This window comes from Vidua macroura, chromosome 17 (assembly GCF_024509145.1).
Source record: "Vidua macroura isolate BioBank_ID:100142 chromosome 17, ASM2450914v1, whole genome shotgun sequence".
Taxonomy (NCBI): Eukaryota; Metazoa; Chordata; class Aves; order Passeriformes; family Viduidae; genus Vidua; species Vidua macroura.
The window spans coordinates 492,330-507,446 of NC_071587.1; the positions used below are offsets into that span (position 1 = coordinate 492,330).

At 56.3% G+C, this 15,117-nt stretch overlaps 1 protein-coding gene across 10 annotated transcripts in view; it reads left to right on the forward strand.

Moving 5' to 3' along the window:
- Positions 1–6,686: 6,686 nt before the first annotated feature.
- The window catches only part of EPB41L1 (erythrocyte membrane protein band 4.1 like 1), a 63,201-nt gene continuing 54,770 nt past the window's right edge, over positions 6,687–15,117 (forward strand). For 4 of the 10 annotated variants that reach the window (XM_053992590.1, XM_053992592.1, XM_053992591.1 and 1 more), the window contains exon 1: positions 6,688–6,767. The gene's annotated coding sequence lies outside the window, so the exon portion shown is untranslated. Of the gene's footprint in view, positions 6,768–15,117 lie in introns of all 10 variants that reach the window. The other 6 variants (XM_053992586.1, XM_053992588.1, XM_053992593.1 and 3 more) reach the window with 5 other exon arrangements.

Genomic DNA, 15,117 nt, shown 5'->3' on the forward strand with positions numbered 1-15,117 from the left:
AGCACGGCAGACCTGTGCCAGGGGCTCCCTCAGGAGAACTGCACTTTCCTGGCAGACTTGGGATGGGAAGACACAGGAAATCCCACTGCTCTCTGCCTGGCACAGTCTGGGGCAGAGCCTTGGCATCCCCGCACAGGATGGCAGTGCCACCCTGCAGGGATGGTGCAGGATTCCATCCAGCTGGTCCGTGCAGGGAGCCTGTCTAAGGAGGGAGTGGATCCAGGAGGCTCAGGACCCACACCTGGGGCTGGAGCTGCCGCTGGAGCAGGACCTGCCCAGCCCTTCCTCCTGCCCCTCACACCCCACAGCACAGCAGGAACCCCTTGCCAATATTGTCACTCTCACCAGCTCTGCTGCAGCACCAATGCTCTCTTTGCACCTGCTCACAGCTGTGCTGGGTGGCACCAGGGACCCCACTCCCTGCCCGGGGTCTTAGGGGCAAATATTCCTTCCTCCCAGTGACCCAGGGGTGCTGCAATGCTTACCATTGCAGTCCTTCTACCTGCAAGGCAGCAGGTGGGATGTGTCCTAACTCTGACACAGGTCATTAATCTCTTTGATTAATTAAAAAAATGCATTTCCTGCTCTTTTATTCCTATTTTTCCACCATGTGCATAACTACCTAGAATATCCCAACTGTCTGAAGGCCAGGCACTGACAGCATTTGGGGAGAAGGTCCTTGGGAACCCTTGGGAAGCAAAGGATGAAGGCAGTGGGATGTCTGCTCATCCCCTGAGACTTCAGGGCTCCAGACATGCAGGGATAATAAGGGCTTGATTACCAGATCTGGTGACAGTCCCTGATGACATATGTCCCAGGGACTTCTTTGAGCTTGGGATCCCACTCAAACAGCCTGGAGGAAGATGGCCTCAAGAGCTGGAAATGTTTTCTTTGGCTGGAAGCATTTGCCTGAGCTCCCCAGCATTCCCACCACCCAAAGGTGTGAAGGACAGGAGGTGCCCAGGAGCTGCAGCAGCTGTGGCCTTTCTTCTGTGGGGTGCCAGTCCCTGCCCATGGGCACCCCCAAGCCTCCTGTGGGTGGTTTTGCTGAGGGGGCTGGAGCAGAGGAGCACACAGGAGCGTCTCACTGATCCCAGCTAGCAGCCAGCTCCCCGAGCTGCACAAAGGGCCTTTTCATGCCATGCATAAACAAGCAAGAGGCATGAAAGGTTTTTATCACAGAGCATCAGCACCAGCAGCAGCTCAGGTGGGGATTCCCAAAATAACCTCCTCCCAAAAGTCACAGACACACACACACACCTGCTGCTGGGATTTAGGGGATAAGGGCTTTGGGTGCCCCCAGACCCTCTGCAGAGCCCTGTACCCAAGCTCTGTCCTCCTGTGCCAGGCAGGACCTTTTCAGCTCAACACAGCCCTGCCCCAGTTCCTGCTGCATCTCTGTGTCAGGGTGTCTTGGTTTGAAAAGCCAGGTGTCTGCTGAGGAAGGCAGGAGCCTCCCTTGAAATGGAAAATGCAAACCCCTTCCCTCTGAATTATTATAATTTTGAAATTAAGGGGCTCTCAGGCAAAGATATGGGAGTAGGAATAACAGTTTTTCACTAGGAAAAATTTTAAAAATACAAATGCAATAGTATAAAAAAAAAAAAAAAAAAGAAAGAAATCAAGCCACTGCCAGAGTCAGAACAGGCCCTGGCAGCCTGTGGGTCAGGGTAGTGGCAGCAGTCCCATTCCATGGGGGCTCAGCCCTCCTGCAGTGCCAGCTGTGCTTCTGCTGGAGCAGGATCCTGGACAAGGCTGGAGTTTTCCTCTGAAGCTCCAGGGCTGCTGGAGATGGGCCTGGGCTCCCTCTGGGAATGCAGTGGAGAAGAAAGCTGCTCCTCTGGGAATGCAGTGGGCAAAGGCTGCTGTGGGGTTCCCAAAGTCAGATTGGATCCAGGTAGGAATGCTTGGCTCCTCCCCTGGGCAGAGCATCTCCCCATGGGATGATGGAATTTTCTCAGCCATGCAGGGACACTCAGTGGCCATGGACAGAAGAGATCTCCTGGAGGGAGGATTGGCTGTGGGAGAGATAAAGATAACTGCCCCATGAACAGCAGAGAATTGTCCCACCTCTGACAGATGGCCATAGAATGCACACCCCAGCCACATCTTCTGACCTAAGACACATGGAGCATTCGTGGAGCATCATCAGCAGGGCTAGCTAATGGCTGCAGATGGCCCTTCCCAATACCAGGGCTGTGAGGGCTGACTGAAGGTTTGCTCTGGGCCTGAAAGGTGGAGCTCCAAGAGCTCCAAGATGCTCTTCCTTGCAGGAGATTTGTTTCCACGGCTGCACCCTGGAGCTGGGCCCCAATCTGCACCCCTCTGGTCTATCTCCTTCAAAGAAGAGCAGGTTTCCATGTAGAAGAGGCACTGCTGGAGCATGTGCTGGTCCTCTTTGCTTTCCTTCCCATAAAGCCAGGCCAGAGTCACTGCAGAGGTAAATTGAGAGGGGAAAACTTGCTGGAATGAAAGAGCTTGCAGGCTCTCAAGGAGATAGAGCCATAAACCCAGACTGGTTTGGGTTGGAAGGGCCCTTGAAGACCATACAGTTCCAGCCCCTGCCATGGCACAGACACCTCCCACTATCCCAGGTTGCTCCAAGCCCCATCTAGCCTGGCCTTGGACACTTCCAGGGATCCAGGGGCAGCCACAGCTGATCTGGGCATCCTGTGCCAGGGCCTGCCCACCCTCACAGAGAACATTTTCTTCCTAACAACCAATCTAAATATCTGGTCATTTAGTTTAAAACCATTTCCTCTTGTCATGTCACCATCTGGCTGTGTAAAAAACTGTTCTCCCTCATTGTTATAAGCCTAAAACACTGCAAGGGGTTCTGAGCTCTCCCTGGAGCCTCCTCTTCTCCAGGTGAATGCCTCCAGCTCTCCCAGCCTGTCCCAAAGCAGGGGGGCTCCAGCCCTTGGAGCATCTCTGTGGCCTCTTTGGACTCACTCCAGCAGCTCCCCATCCTTCTGATGTTGGGTCCCCAGGGTTGGAGGCAGCTCTGCAGGTGGGGTTTCTCCTGGGTGGGCAGAAGGGCAGAATCCCCCCCTCCCCTGCTGCCCACTCCCCTTTTGATGCAGTCCAGGATGTCCCCCTGCGTTGCTAAAAATCTGGCAAAAGCCTGATGCCCAAATCTGTCCTAACACTGAACTGTGAAACATCTGCCAGACCTTTGCAATTTATGCCAGTCCTCATTTATTTGTGGTTTTTTGCCTTGTTTCAGGTTGATTCTGCTGGACAATGGGAATCTGGTCAGGACATCCTCACTTGGGTTGCAAAAATTACCTGACTCTCAAAAGAGGGAGATTTTCCCATGGAGCTCCCAGGGCTCACAGGTCCCTCTGTTCACACTGAGGTTGCAGGAAGTTCCAAGGTTTCCCTTGTGCACCCATGGGAAACCAGGGTGGACACTGGACAACGGACAGGCAGAAGGGCAGCTCCACCAGCTGAGTGGTGGCTGCATTTGGGGTTTAAAACAGCTGGGTTTTCTGGAAATGTATTCAATTCATCTGAAAAAAAAAACAAAAAAACAAAAAAACCTGAACAAATGGCAGCTCCCTTAAATGTCTTTAAATTTCTTGAAATATCTTTTAATTTTTAGTTAAGTTGCTGAAAACCTTGCAAAATTTACACTTCCTTAGTGTTTTCTGGGGGAAAAGAGTAGTCTTGCTGTCCCCTGCCTGCCCACCCCATCTGCCATGTGTGGTATTTCCATTTGCTCCCATCACTGCACCAGGAATTGGACAGGGATGCAGGAAAGTTCATTTATGAGTTATTGATTAGCCAGGAGAGTCCAGCACAGCTGGGGCCACTGAGAGCTCCCAGGGGATTATTTTGCCAGGGAGGCTCTTTCCCTCTCCTCAGCAGGCAGAGGTGCATTTTCCATGCCTTCAGGGCCGTTGGAGAGTTTCAGGCTTTAGCTTGGTGGTCAGGGGAAGACAGGCTGGGTTGTTTGCACCAGTGTGAGATGAGTTGTCTGCACCAGTGAAGGATTCACTGGGGAAAACATTCTTCTTCCAGCTCCTTGGCTCCCAAAGGGGATGCTGCATCCCAAGGGTGTTGGGGAAGATGAAATAGCAAAGCCCTATAAATATGATGGCCTGGCAAAAGAGTCAGAAAATACAGATATTGAGATGAAAACAAGGTTTGAAATACCAAACCTTAATCACTGAGCATCTCGAAAACAATAATATAGCCAAGCTGAAAGCAATCCCCCTTTCTGATGATCTAAAAGGTCAAATGGAATGTTCTGTATCACCCCCCAATGTATGGTTCATCCCATACCTGTAACCCTCCCCTGAAGTATCAGGTATCTGTAACCCCATTGGCCCAAGTCCTGTCCCAGCCCACCTTGAAACCCCCTGATAAGGTGTGGCTGAGGGACTGGACGCTCTCTTGGACCTTCCTCCTGGGACGCTCACCTGGGACTCTCTCTCTCTCTCTCTCTCTCTCTCTCTCTCTCTCTCCCCCCACTCTCTGGGCCTGCCACGAGTTGCGGCTGGCAACTCCAAGAAGGCCCTTCACCCTTTACAATAAACCATATGTTCTAAAGACCGGGCTTCAGAGATCCTTCACCACCACCCATCCAAACCGTCCTGGAGCCCAGCCGTCCCCGCACAAGGGGACAGTGACATTAAGGATATCTGTGCTCAGAGTGCTACCAACGCAGTCACTCACTGACTTCTCGGACCCAAATTAACTTTAAAGGGTGAATTAACATTTACATTTCCCAGACTTTCCTTTGGAGTGTGACAAAACCCCCTGAGTAGCCATCACTGTTTTTCCTTTGAAGACCTGGAAGATGAATGCAGACAGTCACAGCAGCTTGCGCACAACTGCAATATATATATATATTTTTTTAATCAACACAGTGCAGCTTTTCTCCTGTATAAATTCCCTACAAATTCACACCAGTTGTGACCCTTGCAGCAAATGCTGTCCCTTGCAGGGCAGCCACCCCAGCAGCAGGCAGAGACCTCTTCAGCACTGTCCCTTAAGGATGTGGAAGGGAAAGCTGTGCCTGCACAGGGGATCTCAGCAGCGAGCTGGAATATTTGTTTGTAAATGAATGCCCTCCCTCAAGCTGGCTCCCATGCAGTGGGGTGTTTCTTTTTTTCCAAGAGGTTCCTGCTATTTACCCAACTTTCCAGCTGGGCTTCTCCACGGCACAAAGCGGCAGGACCTGCCTGAGTTTGTACAGTGAGTCAACAGCTCAGCAGGGGATTAGAGCCCACAATCCTGCTGGCATCGCTGCCTTGGCTCGAACCACTGGACCATGCAGCCTCATTTTGTTCCTGGTACTCTCTGCTGGTATGTGGTTTGTCAGGGAAAAGGCCTCAGTGTGGCTAATAAAGAAGGCACTTTCTAAAGCATTCAAACAAAGCCTGCCTCATCCCAGCACTCCAGCCCAGCTGTGGTGCTGAGGGGTCAGGCTCCCTGTGGGGCTGGGGGAAGGAGCAGCACCCAGAGGCAGCTGGCACAGAGCCCTGGCACCCACAGCTGCCAGACAGGTGATACACTGTGACTGTCTGGCTGCAGGGGACAGGCAGAGGCTCCAAGTTGGAGCTTCACTGCTGGGAAGGGTCCCCCGGCCTCCCTCACACCACTGGAGGTGTTTTCTGTCCCTCACACCAGGAGAGCCACTGAGGGCAGCTGTGCCACCAGGTAAGGGAGCAAAGCCAGGCAGGCCCTGCGGGGCAGTCAGGGCACGAGGTGCTGTTTGGAGTCCTGCTCAGTGCACATCAGCAAGAAGGCACCGGGTGCTGAGCTCGGAGCCATCACAGGCTCTGGGAGCAGGCAACCCAGACCCATGTGCTGGGCTGGCATGTCCCTGCAGCCTTCACTGCTCAGTGTCTGCCAGACAGGGGGGCAGAGAGGGCTGAGTGTGCAGCCTCCCTGCCCCTGTCTGAGAGCTAACCCCATACCCAGGTTTACACCGGGAGCAGAGTGGCCACTGCATCCCTGCTGTGCATCCAGCGAATCCCTCTGCATCCAGTGCATCCCTGCTGTGCACCCACTACATCCCTGTGCCCTCAGTGCATCCCTGCTGTGCACCCACTGCATCCCTGTGCCCCCAGTGCATCCCTGCTGTGTATCCAAGTGTGCCCATGCATCCCATGTGTCCATGCTGTGGGCGCACAAAGATTTTGAAGAGCAACGGCCTCCCCTTCCCATTGCATCTCTTGGGGGGGCTGCTTGCCCTGACACCCCCAAAATGCACAAGTGTGGTCAGGTGCTGATGTGGCGATCTCCCGGGCCGGGCTCATGGGTGTGCCCCCCAAAAGCCGCTGGTGGACAGCCCGGGGTGCTCCATGAAGGGCCGGGCACCCCTGGGAGCTGCAGGACCCTCGGCATGTCCTGCACGGGACGGCAGAGGAGGCTCAGCAGGTCCTGGGGGAGGAGACTGAAAGTACCGGGTGCCTCCACGGGACCCGCCCGTGGCCGGGGGAGCGTCCCGCGGGACGTGCGTGGGGACACCCGGGGGGCCCTCGGTGCCCCGGGGACAGGGGGTGACCCGGCGCACCCCGCAGCCCCCGCAGCCCGGCGGGACCCAGGAGCGGCTCCCGCGGCGGGGGCGGCGCGGGGCCGTGCGGGCGGTGCGGACCCGCCCCTCCGCAGCGCCGCACCGCGCCCGGCCCGCCCCGCGCTGCGCCGCGCCCGCCGCACGGCGGGGCACGAGCGGGCACGGACGGGCAGCGGCGGCGGCCGCGCCCGGCACACAGCGGCGGAACGGAGCCGGGCCAAGCCGAGCGGGCAGAGCCGAGGTGAGCGGCCGGGGGAGTGCGGGGCTGCGGGGCCGGGCAGCTCCAGGTGCTGCGCGGCGCCTGCGAGGAGAGAGGCGGACAGGGCTGCAGCCCCAGCGCCGGGAAAGCTGCTCCGAGCCGGGCCTTCTTCCCTCGGCGGCAGCGGCGCATCCCGCTCCGCGTTCTGCCGGGATGCTGCGGGCGGGGCCAGCCCGGCTTCCGCGGGGATCCGGCGGGCGCTGCCGGTGCCGGGCAGCGCAGCGCGAGCAGGCGGCAGCGCCAGCCGCGTCCTGCGGGCGGGACCGCGCGACCCCCTCTAGTCGTAGCCCCAGGGATCCGTAGCCCCGAGCTGCGGCAGCACATTGAACCTCAGGGCTGCGATCTGAGGGAGACGATTTACATTAGAGGGAGAATGTGGAGAGAGCCAGGAACAACTTGGAATGGGTCCTCGCATATTTCTGTGGTTATTTTTGGAGTACCGTCATATGGCAGGAGGTGGGCTCTGGAGGTATCCTTGAGCTCAGCATTTTCTCCATAGGCTGGTTACCCGGGATATTGTACTAGAGGACCTGCGTGGCCCTTTCCCCATCAGCAGTTTCTGTATTTCCCATCGCTGTTTCTCTGCTGTTTCCCGGGGTATTGTTCCCTCCGGCGTGCCCGGCCCTCAGCCTGTGTCGGTGGGGACCCTTCTGTGGGCAAACAATGGTCTGGGTGTGCGGCTGGGCAGACTCACTGTGCTGCAGGCGATGGCAAAGCTGTGCTTCATTCAGCTGTGGATGGTGTGAGGTGACTCCTGATCAGCCCCTTCTCCATTGCTGTGGATGAGGTGTGGCTTCTCCAGCATCCCCAGCGAGGCCAGCCCATGCATCCGTCTCCTTCCTGCACTCAGCTGGCACCTTCCCTCCAGCTTTCTCCTGCTACACTTGCCCAAAGGGATTTTTGCTCCAGAAAAACTCGGACTGTGGGGAAGCACGTTGTTACTCTGCTCTGTTCCTCGTGGGTCTCCACATCCACGGGAGGGCTCTGGCTGTGTCAGGCCCCTCAGACCACGGCTGGAGAGCAGCTCTGGTGGCCTTCAGCTGCGTGTCCTTGTTGTCATCGGGTGAGTTTGGAACCGAGGGAAGGCTGCCTGGCTTTGGGTGATGGTCCTTGTGAGAAGGGAATTAATTACTCTTTAGTTCTGTTGGTTCAGAGTCTGGCTCAGCAGGCACAGTGCCCATCTGCGGGGCTCCCCGGGCTGCTCGGGGCTGTGCTCTCCGTGAGGACCTGTCTGCTGCCTGCAGGGACACAGGGCATGTTCTGGAAGCTGTGGTAGGTCCAGAGCTCCCTCGAGGCATGGCCTCTGTGTTTGGAGTCAAGGAAGGACCAGGGTGCAGCTGTCTCCTGTGGGCTGTGAGCCCCTCCGGGAGGGGAGGATTCCCATCTCCTCTCCTCTTGCCACCATCCCTGTGCCATGGGGATTGCTCTCCTTGATGCAGCCGTTCCCAGAAGAGCCGTGGGCAGGGCTGTGGGCTGCAGAGCCTGTGTTTGGCTACCTTTGGCAGGGGATGGGTTCTTGCCCTGCTGCTTCGGCTGCTTGTGAATGTTGTGCCTAGGACTGCCTAGGATTTTTGATTTTTACCAATTTTTGAGATATGAGCATTCTCCAGAACTCTTAGGGAAGATGTTTTGGTCAGGAGGAAGCATCTAGAAATGGTTTTTGAAGTCCAGAATGGGATTTCTGAGCTAAAGGTATGAGTATTCCTGGTGTGCAGGAGAAGGTTTTGGTGCCCTCCCTGTGCAGACACAGAGTGTGCTGGGCCCCCTTCCCTGGGCTGCTGCCACCACCACCACCTTCCAGGGTAAGTGTCTCCGGGTATCTCATGTCTTTGTGGCCAGGAGGGATGGCTGGCTCAGCTGAAGAAATCACTGCAGCATAGATTGGGGAAAGTCTTTTTCTTCCCGCAGGCAGCTGAGCTCCCTGTTAAGCTCAGGGTGATGACCTTGGTCCTGGTGAGGAGCTGGATCCCTCACTGGTTTATGGAATTACATTAAGGCTTTCTGCTGGCAGCACTGAGCCCTCGTCCCGTGGGGTTTGAGCGTCACTCCGGGCATCCTGCCTGCCTTCCCTTTGCTCCAGCACTGCTGGGGACTTCTGCTTTCCTACACGAGCCTTCCAGACATACACAGACCACTCAAGTGCCTGACTAATTCTGTCCCTAACAGAAGAAATCTTTCCCTTAACTAATTAGGGTTTCTAAATTAGGAAGCTGCTGAGAATGACCTGTTGGTTAAAGGGCAGGGGGTGGGCTTGGCTCTTCCTTGCTCCGAGCTTCCTGCTCAGACACACAGACATCACTGGAGTGTCCTTTGCCTTAATTCTCTTTGGCTATGCACTTGGGCTATTTCCCTGCTGCCTTGGGCATGGAGCTGTGGCACCGAGTGGCAGCTGGGACACGATGGGGAGTGCGAGGAGATGGGCTCAGCACAGTTCTGCGTCGAGCAGCGTGGGCGGCTGCGAGGCCTGCCTGTAGTAGACTTTCATGCGGTGCCTGTCGCTTGGAGGTCTGAGCTGAGCCTGAAGCTCCCTCTGCCAAAGGAGAAACACAAATCAGTGGCAGTCCCTGGTGCTGGGAGCTCCTGCACAGGGAATCTTGTGCATCCACAAACACCTGACTCGATTGCAGCACCTAAAAATGTGCTGGGGCTGTGGCAGCCATGGCTGCGGGGCTCATCATTCTTGTCAGAGCAGTCAGTGCCTCTGAGTCAGCAGCTTTGGGTTTGTCACAGCCTGTACAGGTCTGTGGTGCTGAGCAGTGGGGCTGCACCTGACCCTGCTGCAGGGGGATGTGGGGTTTGATCTGGACTCAAGGCACTGTGAGCTCGTACTGTCCCTCGAGCCTGGAAGGAGTTGTGTGTGTGCGAGCTAGGGGAAGCTCCAGCCTCCCTCGGGAACCCCTTCCAGCCCCTGCCCTGTGCCATTCAGGGCTGTAAAGCTGAGCATCATTGCTACTGGCCAGACTTCCTAGGCCAGTCCTTCATCATCCTCTTGCCTGGATTACAGGAGGAGGAAAGCATGGTGGGAGGAGACTTTGTCTTTGATGGGGACATGTTGCAAGGCTTTCCTGGGGCTGCAGATCCAGCCTTCCTCTCCTTCCAGCCCTTGAGTGGAAGCTTGTGGGTTGTCCAGGACCTAAGTGTGTCTTCAAGTGAAGAGGAGGAAATCTGGGCAGCCACGTTTTCCAGTGTGGAAGCGGCGGCTGCTTCCTGCAGCAGCTCTCCTGTCCACACAGTGTGTCCCTGGTGCAAAGTGGGGTGCTGGGCCCAGGCCCTGTGGATGTCCCTTGTCTTGGATGGCAGCTGCTCCCTCTGCCCTGCCTTGCTCCAAGGGGATGTGTGGAGCCATAGAATCATGGATTTGGGTTGGAAAGGACCTTAAAGTTCATCTCAATCCAACCCTCCTACCATGGGCAGGGACACCTTCCCAGCTGTCCCGGGTTGCTCCAAGCCCTGTCCAACCTGGCCTTGGACATGTCCTGCCACAGCTTCTCTGGCACCCTGTGCCAGGGCCTCCCCACCCTCACAGGGAAGGATTTCTCCCTGATATCCAATCCTAAGAAGTGCTGTTGGGCTGAAGTTTGGTACAACTGGTACAAGAGTCAAGGTTTGCTCTCCTTGCACTGGGCAGAGAGTAATGGGACAGACATCCCAGAGCCTTGGATGGGTGATTTGATACAAATTCTTGTGTCTGCTTCTCCCAGTAAACAGCTGAGGGGGCTCTGGATGCAGCTCAGAGTTGTCAATGTCCTGACTGGTGTGTGCACACCCCTGAGCCCACTCATGCCCCTTCCCCAGGAATTGAAGCAGCAGACAGAGCCTTAAAATCTGGATGATAAATCTCTGGAAGAGGATTTTCTTTCCATCTCCTGCTGATGGTCTGTGTCTTGCTCTCTGCAGGCTCCCTGGGGCTCAGCAGTGCCTGGGGCCGGGGATCCTCCGGCAGCTGCTGTGGCTGGAGCATCTGCTCAGCACCCCGGGCTGGCGGGATCCCAGCGCCAGGGGGATGCCGGGCTGACCCTATTGTGCTCAGAACACGAGACAGATGAGGCTGAAGCTGCAGATCTGTGCCTGCCAGCAGGTCAGCAGTTTCACTCGGGCACTTGGCCTCTTTGTGGCAGTGAAATGTGGCTGCAGGTCGGGATCTGCTCCATCCCCCTTTCAGTGTCCAGCCCGCTCCCCACCAGCTGTAACTGGACCCTGGGACCACCTGGCTGGGTTGTGCTGTCCCCGAGCCCTCCTGGACCCGTGGCGAGGCGCTGGGGTGGGAAGCAGGAGCAGGTGCTGCGCCAGTGTAAAGCGCATCCTTCATCTGAGGCGATGCTGAATGGGGATTCACAGCCCAGCCCTGCTGCCAGGTTCTTCCCACCGGCTCCTTCCTCCCTCTGCTCCTACTAACCCACTGCCAGGGCCCCTCGCTGCCTGGCAGCAGCGGAGATGTCTGCTGGTATCCTTCCCCGAGCATCAGATGGAGAGGAAAACACAGGGTGGAGTCAGCTCCCGCACAAAGGAAATGTTGAGGTATCGTTTCTGCCTTCGGTGCGTTTTTTAGGTGGCTGGGGAGAGATTAAACAGGATCTTAACACATTCACAGCCCCCTTCCCACCTCATTTTCCTGTGAATCTGTTGCTGTCATGGTATCTTTCGGATATTTTTAGCTTTGCCTTTTCCTTTTTTTCCCCCCTCCTCTCCTCTGTCAGGCTTTAGAAGGGAAACACGTTTCTATGGGAGAACAGAATGAGCCATTTCACGAGACATTTTGTTATGGGCAGAAGGGCCGGGAAATCTTATTGTGTGTTTGAAATGACACATTCCCCTTTGTAATCAGCTAATCGGCCTGGCTGGGGCCAGTGCCAGCAGCAAGGCGTCCTGGCCGGTGGAGGCGGGGATGGCCCAGCCCCTCGCATCCTCCCCCAGCCATATCCGCCAGAGCATCACCATCCCCAGGTGGCCACACGTGAAGGGCTTGGGGGTCCTGCAGGTTTTTGTCTCAGCGGTCCTGTGGGAAGCAGCTGGATGCTGTCATGAGGTGCACTCTGGGTCTGGCAGTGTCTGTGCTGGCAGGAGCGCGGAGGATCGTGGCACCTGACACAACTTTGGGGCTCTGGTGATGCTGAGAGGGATGTGGCAAAGGGCTCCAGGTGGGAGAAGGATGGTTGGACAGTGGGGCTGCTGCTCACTGTGGGAAGGTGTCATTTTTGACAAGGATACAGACTAATGTTATGTGGTGATGGTGAACTTTGGCAGGGGAAAATTCCAGCCCGAATTCTCAGCAGTATTTCCCTTCAGCAGATTTACTCAAGTCCTGATCGATGAAGGTCCTGTGGAGTGAAGTGGCCAGAACAAGAGAAGCCTCTTGGAAGGGCTGATCTGGCTTGGGTCTGCACATCCCTACGCGGGGCAGGGGCTGTTACCTCTGCCAATTCCCTGGGGCTGTTCTTCAGGGAGCCAAGGAATGCTTCCTGCTGGTAGGGCATGGTGGCCATGGTAGCATAACATGTCTGGAAGTGTCCAAGGCCAGCCTAGATGGGACTTGGAGCACCCTGGTCTAGTGGAAAGTGTCCCTGCCCATGGCAGGGGGTGGAATGAGTTGGGCTCTGAGGTCCCTTCCAGCCCCAACCATTCTGGGATTCTATGGGATGAGTAAATTCCTGTTTGTCACCTTGGTCTGATGTAAGACCTGTCTGACTTGGGGTGACCAAGGGAAGGGCCACAGGATGTAGAGAAGGTGCAGCTGCCTGTGCTGTGTTTTGGGGACAGGGGCACTCTCAGCCCTCCTGGGCACCTCCACACTGCTGACAGAGCTTTGGAGCTCAGTCCCACCCTGGGCAGGCCTGGGAAGGCCATGGTGGTGTGGTCCATGGACTGGTCCCTGGTGTGGTCCATGGTCCCTGGTGTGGTCCATAGACTGGTCCCTGCTGTGGTCCATGGTCCCTGGTGTGGTCCATGGACTCCCCTATGTCTCCTGGGCTCCTCTGCAGCTGCACTCCCTGCCCTGCCCTCCCTTGCTATGCTGGAGGGGACACTATGATCCTTGTGCCTCAGTTGGACCCATCATCAGGTTTGCAAGGTTCTGGTTTAAATCTGGGTGAGCCAGAGCAGTGCAGGGCTCCTTCCTAAGCCCAGCCAGTGGTGCCTTCATCCGTGTGCCACCATGTCCCCGTGGCTGTCCCCGGGCAGCGTCACGCCGACCTGTCAGGGCTGGCTGAGGTGGTGACAATGTGGGTCACCATGGGATGTTTGTGAGTCCGGGGCAGTGTCTGTGCCTGTCCACACCAGCCTGATGCTGGCAGGGCTGCCTGGCAGGGGCTTGGGGCACAGGCTGGCATGGATTTCTGCTCTGGGGAGCTGCTGCTTGTGGGCAGAAGTGAGCAGGGTTGGGGGACTCCCACTGCCAGGATTCCCAGAACGCTTCATTAGCCACCAGGTGACCTGACTGGTGGATGCAGGAAAGGCTGTGGATGTTGTCTATTTAGACTTCAGCAAGGCCTTTGGCACTGTCTCCCACAGCACACTCCTGGAAAAGCTGCAACCCACGGCTGGGACAGGAGCACTCTGTGCTGGGTTCAGAACTGGCTGGATGGCCGGCCCAGAGAGTGGTGGTGAGCGGTGCTGCATCCAGCTGGGGACAGTCACCAGTGGTGTCCCTCAGGGCTCTGTACTGGGACGAGTTCTATTTAATATTTTTATAGATGACATGGATGAGGGCATCGAGTCCTTCATTAGTAAATTTGCAGACGACACTAAGCTGGGAGCTTGTGTTGATCTATTGGAAGGAAGGAGGGCTCTGCAGAGAGACTTAGATCGGTTGGATGGATGGGCAGAGTCCAACAGCATGAAGTTTAATAAGTCTAAGTGCCGAGTTCTATATTTTGGCCACAAAAATCCCCTACAACGTTACAAGCTGGGGACAGTGTGGCTGGACAGTGTTCAGGCGGAAAGGGACCTGGGGGTGCTGGTCGACAGCCAGTTGAACATGAGCCAGAAGTGTGCCTTGGTGGCCAAGAAGGACAATGGCTCCTGGCCTGGATCAGGAATTGTGTGACCAGCAGGAGTAGGGAGGTCATTCTTCCCCTGTACTCAGCACTGGTGAGACCGCATCTTGAGTGCTGTGTCCAGTTCTGGGCCCTCAGTTTAGGAAGGACATTGCGATGCTTGAGTGCATCCAGAGGAGGGCAACGAGGCTGGTGAGGGGCTTGGAACACAAACCCTATGAGGAACATTTGAAGGAGCTGGGGTTGTTTAGCCTGGAGAAGAGGAGGCTCAGAGGTGACCTCATTGCTCTCTACAACCTCCTGAAGGGAGGCTGTAGACAGGTGGGGGTCGGTCTCTTTCACCGGGCAGCACTGACAGAACAAGAGGTCACAGTCTCAAGCTACGTCAGGGGAGGTACAGGTTGGATATTAGGAAGAAATTTTTCACCGAAAGAATAATAAAGTACTGGAATTGTCTTCCCAGAGAGGTGGTGGAATCACCATCTCTGGATGTGTTTAAAAAAAGACTGGACATGGCACTTGGTGCTATAGTCTAGTTGAGGTGTTAGGGCATAGGTTGGACTTGATGATCTTGGAGGTCTCTTCCAACCTCATTATTCTGTGATTCTGTGATTAATATGATCCTCATTGATGAAGTGTCTCACACCCCGAAATGGCCATGGCTCAGGGCCGGCATAGAAGCCATGGTAGCCTCTCACAGGGCAGGGGGGATGGGGAGTGCAGGGGCTTTGTTTGGCAGTGTCAGCACAGGCAGGCTGGGGAGTGCTGAGTGCCACTGCCCTTCCCGTGGTGGCTGCATTCTCCATCCTCCCTCGCAGCAAGAGCAGGTGCAGCCCTGGGAGCCCTGGCTGCTGGGGCCACTGGTGCCATACTCCTCCTTGGGGGTCTGTGGAAAGCTGGCTGCTCTTGCACCTGCCTGCCCATCTCTGCCAGGCATCTATTGACCCCCCTTGAGCTGGGATGAGAGAAATCCAAGCACACAAACGTGGCAGCAGCCTGGAGTACCCACAGAAATCACTGGGCTCCAGAGAACGAGCAAGGCTACGGAAGCTGCACTGAAGCAGGGAGAGAATCCCAGAGGTCCCCTGTGTGCCCTGTGTCTGCTGCTGGAGTCCAGCCCATGGATCAGCTCAGCTTGGTGGCACCCATGTCCTGCTGGAGAGACAGAGCCCTTCTCATAGGGCTCTTGGTCTGCTCTGCCTCCTGAGCCTCTGAGCAGGAGTATCCCTGTGAGCAGAGGACGGAGGTGAAGGACAGGGAGGTTTCTCTGGGCTCTGGGATGGAGTGGAGTGGGCATGAGGGTACTGGCACAGGACAGCAGCCCCCACACACAAGTGGCA